Source organism: Pseudochaenichthys georgianus, chromosome 6 (genome assembly GCF_902827115.2).
Source record: "Pseudochaenichthys georgianus chromosome 6, fPseGeo1.2, whole genome shotgun sequence".
Classification (NCBI taxonomy): domain Eukaryota; kingdom Metazoa; phylum Chordata; class Actinopteri; order Perciformes; family Channichthyidae; genus Pseudochaenichthys; species Pseudochaenichthys georgianus.
In genome coordinates this window covers 5,431,779-5,442,414 of record NC_047508.1, presented here as the reverse complement: position 1 = coordinate 5,442,414, position 10,636 = coordinate 5,431,779, and the positions used below count along the sequence as shown (strand labels likewise).

At 37.6% G+C, this 10,636-nt stretch overlaps 1 long non-coding RNA gene across 1 annotated transcript; it reads right to left on the bottom strand.

The window, feature by feature from the left end:
* Positions 1–2,535: 2,535 nt before the first annotated feature.
* On the bottom strand, positions 2,536–5,480 carry LOC117447961 (uncharacterized). Its single transcript, XR_011643345.1, has 3 exons — positions 4,429–5,480; positions 3,140–3,347; positions 2,536–2,546 (listed from the first exon to the last, which is right to left on the bottom strand). It is a non-coding gene; the product is annotated as an uncharacterized lncRNA (long non-coding RNA).
* Positions 5,481–10,636: the final 5,156 nt, after the last annotated feature.

Here is a 10,636-nt window from a genome sequence, read left to right as displayed (position 1 = left end):
GTAATAACTGACATGAAGCAGTGTTTGACCCACCCTCCGTCATGGGTTCGTTTTTAATACAAACATTGTACTATTCCTTTACAGTTTTTCTCAATCGCTAAACCCACTATTTAGAATCAAAATTCCTTTCATCAAACCAACAGCACAGCCATCGAAACAGAAAACCATTTCTCTACAACAGTATACCATTTATCATTGATATCACACAAAATGCAGATGCTAAGCAGTGTTTTGCAAAACAGATCACACAATTCTCTAACTGAAGTTACAATGCTCTACACCAGGGGTGGGGAACCTTTTTCCTCTCAAGGTTTCAATGTTTTCAACATCCTCCGAGGGCCGTACAAATTATTAACCTCTGCTTAAAAATACTAAAATCACAGCCCACTCATTTCACCTTTCTTTCATGCTGTGCAAAGAAAAAGCATCCTCTTAATCCAGATATCTTGCCATGACTCACGCATGCATGCACGTGCACGGTTGTGGCATGACCACCCAAACAGAAAGATATGGACACAAGATGTGTGAAAATGTATTTAGACTCCTATCCATGTGAACATGATTTAAGTCGGGGGGACCTAACCTCCTCTAGGGGGGTCAGGGAAGATTTTTTTTTAAATGTTGAAGTTAAAAGCATCAATCTGGTGCACTTTGAGAGAAACATTAGTAGATCTATGGATACATCTCTCAACACCCACATGAAACAGAACTGTAAACAGATTTTCTTTTTCTTTATGGATATTTTACAAATCACTCCCCTTTCAAACTGTATTCTTGTTTATTAATAACAACTTTTTTTTACTGTCATATAGTATTTTATACCTGTTTAATTGATTCTCTTATTTTTTGATAATTATAATGATCATATAAAGATGTGCCTTTACCTCACTGGTTGTAGAAAAAGCTTCTTATATTCGTTAGCATAGCTAGCTAACCAGATGCTAATAACAATAAAGTTATTGACTGTATGATCAGTATGACAGATGAACAGATCGACACTGGGCTTACAACTAAGACATAGCCACGCAAAAACTGCAGCATGTGTACGGCTCCTTATCGGTACTGCAATTTTTGGAAGTGCCGGAGCGGAGCTGCGTTCTGGTGCTCCCCGTCAGAACTACACCCCTGTCAGACATATACCACGTGATGACACGTTAGGCTTGTGTTGTGTTCAAGGACCCTGACCTTGGCCAGGAAAAACAGGCACTCACTTGTTTAATTATTTTGCGGTCTAGATTTCTTTAATTTTTTTCTTTTTTGCGTGTGTTCATAAATTACCTCGAGGGCCACACCAAATGGTATACGGCCCGGGGGCCGGAGGTTCCCCACCCCTGCTCTACACAAACATCAAAAATATTTTGTGTAACTCATGTCTACTACCCAAAAGGTAACACTTTACAATAAGGTACACAAAATGTGCTTAGTTACTGAGGAACTACTAGATAGTTAATGGTTAGTTAATGAGTAGTTCCTCAGTGACTGCGATTGAGGAACTAATGGTTTAGTTACTGGTAAACAGGACTGGGGGGTACTGTATAATGAATCATTCGTTAATGGTTAGTTAATGAGTAGTTCCTCAGTGAACTTATGGTTAGTTACTGGTAAACAGACTGGGGCGGTACTGTATTAACGAATCATTCGTTAATGGTTACTTAATGAGTAGTTCCTCAGTGACTGCGATGGATGGTTAGTTAGTTACTGGTAAACAGACTGGGGCGGTACTGTATTAACGAATCATTCGTTAATGGTTACTTAATGAGGAGTTCCTGAGTGAACTAATGCTTAGTTGCTGGTAACAGACTGGGGTACTGTATTAATGAATTATTCGTTAATGGTTACTTAATGAGGAGTTCCTGGGAGACTTTGATTGAAGCAATGGTCCGCTGCAGCAGGGCACATTTAAACCTGCCATCTTCGGCTGGCTTGGGTCCCACCCTGGATCAACTGGTGGAGGTGGATCCGATTACCTTACCATTACTTAGGCCGTTTGGGTACGGTAAACTCAAGGAACGCAAACAAAACAGTAGTTACCCATTACCTAATGATTACCTTACCGTTACTAAAACAGTAGTTACCCATACCTAATGCCTACTTAACATTCGTTAAGCATTGTGTGTCCCCTCAAGTAAAGTAATGCATCAAAAACAGTAGTTACCCATTACCTAATGATAAACAAACAAACAAACAAACAAACCCTGTGCACTCAAGTTTACATTTTTATTTAAACAACAATCCAAAGGACACTAAGGCCCGCTCAATGTTTTGGGTGTGGGCTCCTGTGTCTGGGTTCACAAATGACCGGCTGTGGTTCACAGGAGAAATGGACAAAGCCACTTTCTGCGATTGCAGTGGTGTTATGCCCTCCACATGTCCGTTATCACCGTGGTCCCTTGGCGAACGTATTTTGTGACCAGAGGAATTAAGTGGCGCCGTGATCTTTGTTTCACCAGCCTCAGGATAGGTCTTCTCCTTTTTCCTCTGATGCCCAGCATTCCAAAGACCCATTTCTCCTCCTCCACGTAGGACCGAATCTTCCCCCTACCATACTGTAATAAAGCAGTGAAAAGGACAACAGTTATATAAAAATAAACATCAGGCATTTCAATTGATAAACAAAGTGAAATGTGTTTATTTGCTTTCTTTTACAATTTAAAAATATTCACTTCCTTTCTCAAAAAGAAGAGAAAAAAATTAAAATGTCGTGGTACAAACAGAAAAGGCTGTTTAATTTTATTAAGTTAAAGTTTGCTTATTTTGCTGCAAGAAACATGAAAATGTAAGATATATATTGGAATTAGATGATATATAAATAGATTATGCACTTTTAAAATGTTAGTAATACAAAGTAAGAATAAGGATTTATTTCCTTAATGATCTGATTGGATGAGATCATTCTTAGCTTCTAAATTCTTTTTTTCTGTTATTTGACTGTGTATACACTGTGGAGCTGGCTCTCTCTAATGTATACTTTATCTCGCCAGTCACAAGGGTGTGAAATGACACAATTATAAAATTACATTACTTTGCTCATTCATTTGTTAATCTCTGACCTTAAAAGATATGTTGTTATTTCACCTTGAAAAACAAAGGTTTTAGTTTTAGTGAGGCCAAAGGCTAAGGCTCTGTAGTTTATACACACCTTCCTTTTGTGGTAGAAGTTGCTTTCGTCCAGCATGACAAATTCGTTTGGTCCTCCAAGTCTCTGCTTTCCCCTCCTTTCTCTCCTCTTGATTGCACTCTTGCAGACCTTCCTCAACTTCAGGCTAATTTTTGACAGCGTGCGACTGCTTCCTGCCACGCCATCCTGCAGCATGTCAATTTGCCTTAGCTGCAGTCCCTGGGAAAATCTGTTAAAGATCAATATAGAATTACTAAATATGAACAAAAGCATATGAAGAAGAACGCATTCAGCACCAGTGGCTAATGTATAATTAATTATATAATTCACATTAGACATTTGTTATTACTCAAGATGAAACAGAATATTTTAATGTTGCTAATTAATTATATCTATCAAGTTTCCCTGTATCAGAGCATCTACACATGTATTGTTAAGCTATTAGAATAATCACACATTGTAACATTCTGAACCCATTTTTTTGTTGAGGAACATTTTGAATGCAGGAATTTTACTCTAACAGAGTATTCGTACACTCTGGTACTTTTACTTTTACTCTAATACAAGATCTGAGTACTTAATACTAAGTGCAATATCTGAGTACTTCTGTTTTACTCAAGTACAATATCTGAGTACTTCTACTTTTACTCAAGTACAAGATCTATTCTGTTTATAGCCTATGAGAAAAACTATTAGAAAACGAAAGCTAAAGCTAATGTTAGCAGATAGTGACAATGTATGCTAGTTAGCTAGCTCAACGATTCCTTAAATAATATTGCGACAGAAACATTTTTCTGTTCACATCACGCTCTGCCGCTCCAACAGGGAGCTCTGCTCTGAACACCCGAACGGTAAGGCGATACGTCCGTTCTTATTGTGCATCCATGGGTAAAGGTAAAACCTTTATATATACAGTATATGGTTAAGGGTAAAACGCATACAGAACACGTAACATGAAGGTGCCGGGCGGCGCGGTCCCGTGGGTTGGATGCGCGTTCATAATGCCGAGGGAAATAAATCTCGAGTGTTCTCCTCAGAGTCCGGCGCACTTCCTGGGGGCTTGGTGTGTGAAAGCGGCGCCACACCTCCAAGCAGCCTGCGTTGTGAATTGCCAAATAACTAGCGCTTAGTCCGCTAGCTCAATGCTAACATTTAATGGATAACGTCATTGACGCGCTAACTGAAATTAGCATTTAGATATCGGTAATGTTAAACAACAGTCAACATGCTTAAAATAAACGTAATACTTACAGGCATTCATTTGCTGTGCTTTGAGGAAATGACTGATATTATTGATGAATTCATATTACCTGTAAATGTATTTCATCCAGCTGAACAAGGACAATTTGCTCCTCTGAAACAGGGACAGTGACCTCACTGACTTCTTCGTCGTTTTCCCTCGGTGTTTTTTACGTCGGCACTTCCTACAAAAGACAAATCGTAAATTCCTAGTCCTTTTTTCCTGATAAAGAACTTATCTTTGTAACATTACATATCAGTAAACAGAGGAAGTCATCGTTAAAACCCGTGCTAAAAATGTACGACTTAGCCTACCACTGCAGTCCGTCGACGTTTGAGTGTTTCTCCAGTTTCATCCTCTTTTTGCAGAGTTTGCATTTCATTTTTCCTTGAAGCAATTCCTTTTTCATTAGCCATTCAATTAATTTTTTCTTTTTTTTAAAAGTCTGTCTTCCGTCAATAAGACTGAGTACTTTGGTGTGCAGTGTCATGATAACCAAAAACCTGACTACTGCGGCGTTACTACTACGTTACTGCGGCCCCGGCCCGTCCACAAACCCTGACACCCAGCGTAGTTCAAGATGAACTCCGCTGAGCGCACTAGCGCCCTAGCACCCTGATCCTCATTTCTTGTTCACACGATTCAAACCAATAGTTTTGATGTTTTGAATCAGGTATTTCATCTTCCTTGTTCAATTGACAAAGCACAGCTTCTTTATATTCACTGATATACAATTAAAATATTAAAACCGTAATAAAGTGTTAATGCGCTGAAAATCGAGATCCGGCTGGAGCACTATGCAAGACACGCCCCTTCATAGCATTCAAGTGCTACGATTCGCCATGAGCCTGTCACGTGCATCTCGGCTAGTGATAAAACCATAGACTGTATGGATAAAACTCAACGTCTCCATTTTATATGTAAAGGCTATCTATGCTCTAGTCTAGTCTACACGCTAGAACTGAAAATGGACTCGAGGAGAAGCAAGCGAAAGAGGATGGGGCCCCCGAAGCGTTTAGTGTCAGAATGTAAGTATGAATTGAAATATATTTTTGTCATTTGAGAAATCAGTAACACTGCATTGCGAAATCATCTCAATTGACACATGTTATTACACTTTGTGTTCTGTGCTATCTGATTTGAGGTTGCTAGCTAAACCACGAGGACCCACGTGTTACATAATAATAATAATAATAATAATAATAATTACATTTATAAAGCCCCTTGCTGGAGCTCAAAGCGCTTACATGACATTTAAATGTTTTGTAAAGTTCCTTATACAGCTTTAGACTTGTTTTTATCTCATAAATTCCTTAAGTGACACACCCTGAAAAGTCTGGTGGGTCATGTGCCGGGCTAAGACATGTGACAGAACTAGGTACATTTCAGAGGCTTGTTTTTGGTTGCTAAAGGTACAAATCAAGCCATTTAAGAATTAAAATGCTTACATAACATGTACTTTGTTACATTGAACCTGTTAACATTTCTTGATCAAATTGATATGACACAAATTAGATAAATATCGCTGTGACACTGATGTCACATCGGGACATTAACCTTAAACTTTCACAGTAAATCTGGAGTAACACATATGTCACAATTAGAAATATGAGTATGACCTGCTCAGTTAATTTAGGTGATCCAATTATATTTAGTTAATATATTCTTTATTCTTCAATTCAAAGAATGTTAAAACAAATTTAAATCAAAAAATCCCCCTCATTAATTAAGTTATAAATAAGAGTTACTTTACCATTAAAGTTCAATGTCACATTGTCAGAAATGTGGTCTATTTAGTCTAAATTATGTTCCCCTTAATTTCCCCAAAAGTAGAAATGGGTCTGGGTTGTTATGGGTTAAATTAGTTAAATTGTCAAATAAACTCTGAAATATCTCAATTACGAAGGTTTAGCGTTTTATCTTAACTCTTAAATAAGTAAATGACATTAGGGCGCTAGAAACGAGAGTATTTTTATTTTAACACAGCATTGGGCGATATGTAATGAAAATATAATTAAACAGTACATTCATACATTCATTCAAGAGTGGCTTTTCAGATATCCAATTTTGAAATAGTTCCAATGAAGTTATAATATAGCTGAAAAAAACCCAAACATACTTCCATATAGTAATGCTATCTACATCAACAACTCTTTCTGTGCTCCATAATCTTACAGCGGCTAAAGATTTGGCTGATCAGTCTGAGGAAGAGCCATGCAGCTCCCACACTGTGGCAAAGGAAATGGGTAAGTGTTTGCTTTCAAATGTTAAGCATACTTTAAGGATCCACTCAGTCTCAGATGGTGTACTAATAAGTAGTTGCTTAGCAGATAGCAGTAAAAAAAACAATATGTAAACGTATAGTGGATTAAAGATGTCACATGCACAAAGTGAAGCCCCTTGTTATCTCCTGTGTTGAGGAGATTCTTCCACTGTGCTTTGCCATACCTTTGTTGGTAGTAGATGTCAGGGTGGGCAGATAGTGGTTTGGACGACATCCATGTTTTTTTGGTCTAATTTGGCATTTTGGACCTTTACACAATTTCAAATATTCCCTATCGCTATATGTACCATTTATTCAACACTATTTCTAATTTATGAACTTTCTGTCTCCCCTCTTAAAGCTGTAGTGCACTGCAGTGATGGGTCTGACTCGGATGCATTCACAGGACAGCAGTCTACTGTGAAAGCATCAACTAAAGGTTAGGTTGTGTTGTGAAATTGCATTACATTTACATTTTATCTACGGTTACTGTTTTTTGATTGTGTTATTTTTATATATATATATATATATATAATATCGCACAATACACTACAACAAGAAAATATTACATAACGAAAATGTAAACGCTTGTGCAAATGTACTAGAGCCCATTTTACTTCTGTGTGGTTGAGTGCATATTAAAAGTTGAAGTTATTTTTTGCAATTACTTGTGAAGCCCTTGTCAGAATCAATGATCTTACAGTTGCCTTGAAGTGAATATAGTAATATTTTGTAATGTATTATCATAGGTTTTGCAGTGTTTAAATGCAGTTGCAAGTCCCAATATAGAATTCAACAGTCTCTATTAAATGTGATCAATGACATGTCTGCAACTTCACGACAATACAGGCAGTCCTAGATCTCTAATTTTGACATTTTATTGTACATTTCTTGAAAACGCTAAGCAAAGGCATGGAACCACAATCTGCCTATACATACTATTTGTGTAATAACTACAGAAAAGATAATGTTTTTTTTGCCGTTTTTGTCATTACAGATGTTTCTGCAGCTCCCACAGCCATAGCAGCTCTGAAGCACAGAAAACTTGAAAACAATGCCTTAAAAATAAGGATAGATGCTTTAAAGGACAAAGTATTATATCTTGAAAGCGAAAGGGACTATCTGAGGATACAGCTGGCTGAGGGTAAGCAAATCAATAATGATTAAATAATTACTTATTGGCATCCGATAGCTTTTGAGAAAGAAAAAAAAAACAGGCACATACACCAAGCCCTACAACATTCCTCATCACAGTCCATGAGGCCATACATGCTTGCAGATGACTAGTTGCATCAGCAATTCAGTCATTTCACTGCAAACATATCATGACAAGCATATAGGACGGACAGCACCAAATGGTGGGGTGGAGCTTGACAGCTCCAGCTCACTTCTCTCACTTATCAACCGACAGTAGAGGGTTGGATTGAGAGGGAAAGAACAGTCACTTGTTAAAATATGTTGAGTCCGTTTGTTCGGGGGAAACTTGGAACAGGCATATCACATTCGCCACAAATTGTTTCACTTACCTAACATTTCAGGTCACGATATGTTTCACTATTTCGAATGTAGTGAAAAACACTATGAATTTTCACCGATCTGCGTGAAACTCTGAACACACAATATAAGGTTTAAAGATTATTGTAAATGTTCTGACCCTTAGTGGTAACAATAGTTATCTTCTAATCCTCTTGTTTGTTTCAGCTTTGGCCCTTCTAAAAATGGCATCAGTTAAGGCGCCAGTTATTTCTGAAGGTGACCAAATAGGGGCAGGCAACTCCTTTTCATCCTCCACCTCCTCGTCCTCCTCCAATTCCTCCAGTTCCTCCTCCTCCTCCTCCTCATCCTCTTCGTCAGACAGAGGGAAGAAGAGGAAGAGGAAGAGTAAGAAGAAGAAGAACAAGAAAAAAAGAGGAAAAAAAGCGAAGAAGACAAAAGGAAAGACTGCAAAGAGAGGTAAGTTGGCCACCTACACAGTGTCTGACTTGGGAAGTAAGGAGGTAGAACTACAGTGAATTATGTGACAGACTGATCATTGCTCAGTGTAGAAGGAACAGCTAGTGAACAGGGCTAACCTGCATTAGCAGGTGCTGTCAGACTGTTTGTGTTCATACTGAAAACACTAAACTGAAACGGATTTGCTCATGTACTTAAAGTACATTACACTTAATTAGTGGAGGAGTGTCGCTACATGCCTTAGCGCAGCGTTTCTCAAAGTGTGGGGCGCGCCCCACTGGTGGGGCGTAGAGATGTGATAGGTGGGTCGCGAAAAAAAAAACCACACAAAACAACACCTGTAGATAACCCAATTTGTGTTCTTTGAAATTGAAAAGGATATTGCATTGTGTTTGTTACTTTCGTTGCAGTTGTATGTCTTAAGTGTAATTTGGCATGCTTTTATTTTGAAGGCAAGTTTACGCTGTTGACAGTTGTTGTTGCTATGGAAACAAGAAACGTTTCACAGCGGGCGGAACTTGTCATAAAGTCCGCGATAATAAAGCCCACCCATTTAGAGGGAAGATATGATTGGTCAATTGTACTGTCATTTGACATTACTCTCGTTCAGTTACTATAGCTGGCCCTCTGTGAATTCATAGCTGGACGTCCAATCAGCTCCTGTCTTCACAGACTCGCAGAGAGGAGCTTCTTTCATTTAACCCTTCACATTCAAACAGAAACTGAATAGGCAGATTCAAAGGATTTATTTCTTTGGAAATGTTATTTTAAATACAATTTAATCAAGTTATTTTTGGTAAAACTATTGACAAATATTACTAAAAACATATTTAAAAAAAATATATAAAGAAAAATATAATTTGTTTTAATGTTTTTAAATATTATTTTGTAGAATATCTTAGGCCCTCAGAGACAGGCTCGCCACTGGTAAAAATCTCTCATACACACGTGTGAAACGCTCTCACAGACACACAACAGAGTTGCAGTCGGGAAGAAAAGCAATGTGGAGCGAGAGAGCGAGAGAGCAAGAGAGAGAGCACACCTTTATCTATTTAATAAAGTTGTACAAAATAAAGTAAGAAATCATTCCAATGTGTACTATAGGACAGTAAAAAGTTTAAAAGGGGAGTGATTAGTCAAATATGCATAAATAAAAAGAAAGAATGCTAACTAGGTAACATAAGATAAGAATAAACAAGTTTAAATGATTTGTTGTGATCATATTCTAAAGATGTTTGGATTATTGAAAAGTATACAGCTCCCTTTCATCTGAGTGTTGAGAGCTGTATCCATAACTTCATGTTGGGCTCAAAGTAGGGCTGCTCGATTATGGCAAAAATCATAATCTCGATTATTTGGGTCAATAATTGATATCACGATTATTAAAAACGATTAACCATTTACTTTGAAAAACATCAATTTATTGAAGAAAATAATTTGAAAAGTATGTTTTTAACAGTTGATTACCCTGAACTTTAAGTATAAAACCTATTTAAAAAATAAATAAAATCGTTTTATTTCGATTATGTTGTTTTCATAATCGTTGCAAGCCAAAATCGTAATTGCGATTAAAATACGATTTAATTGAGCAGCCCTAGCTCAAAGTGCACCAGATTGATGCATTCAACTTCAACATTTAAAAAAAATCTTCCTGGGGGTGCATGCCCCCGGACCCTCGAGGATGTGACGTCCACCACCAAATAAAGCAGGTTAAAATAATTAAATTGCATACATTTTATTTTAGTAAACACTGAAAACGGGTCCCACAGACCCAAACAGCACTCAAAGGTTAAAGGTAGCATATAATAATGTTAAAATGTGCTAAATATATACACTGCAAAAAAACAAAAAAGAGGAGTAAAAGTAGCTCACGACTTGTTTTATTTTTTGAAAGTAACCCTCATCTTAAAAAAAGTTGGAGACCCCTGTAATATAACGATACATTTGACAATTTTAAGCTTGGCCTACCATTTTATTGGAGCGATGAGGAACAGGTGGGGCTTGAAAAGGCCCACCTGTTCAAAGTGGGGAATGCCAGAAAAAGTTTGAGAACCACTGCCTT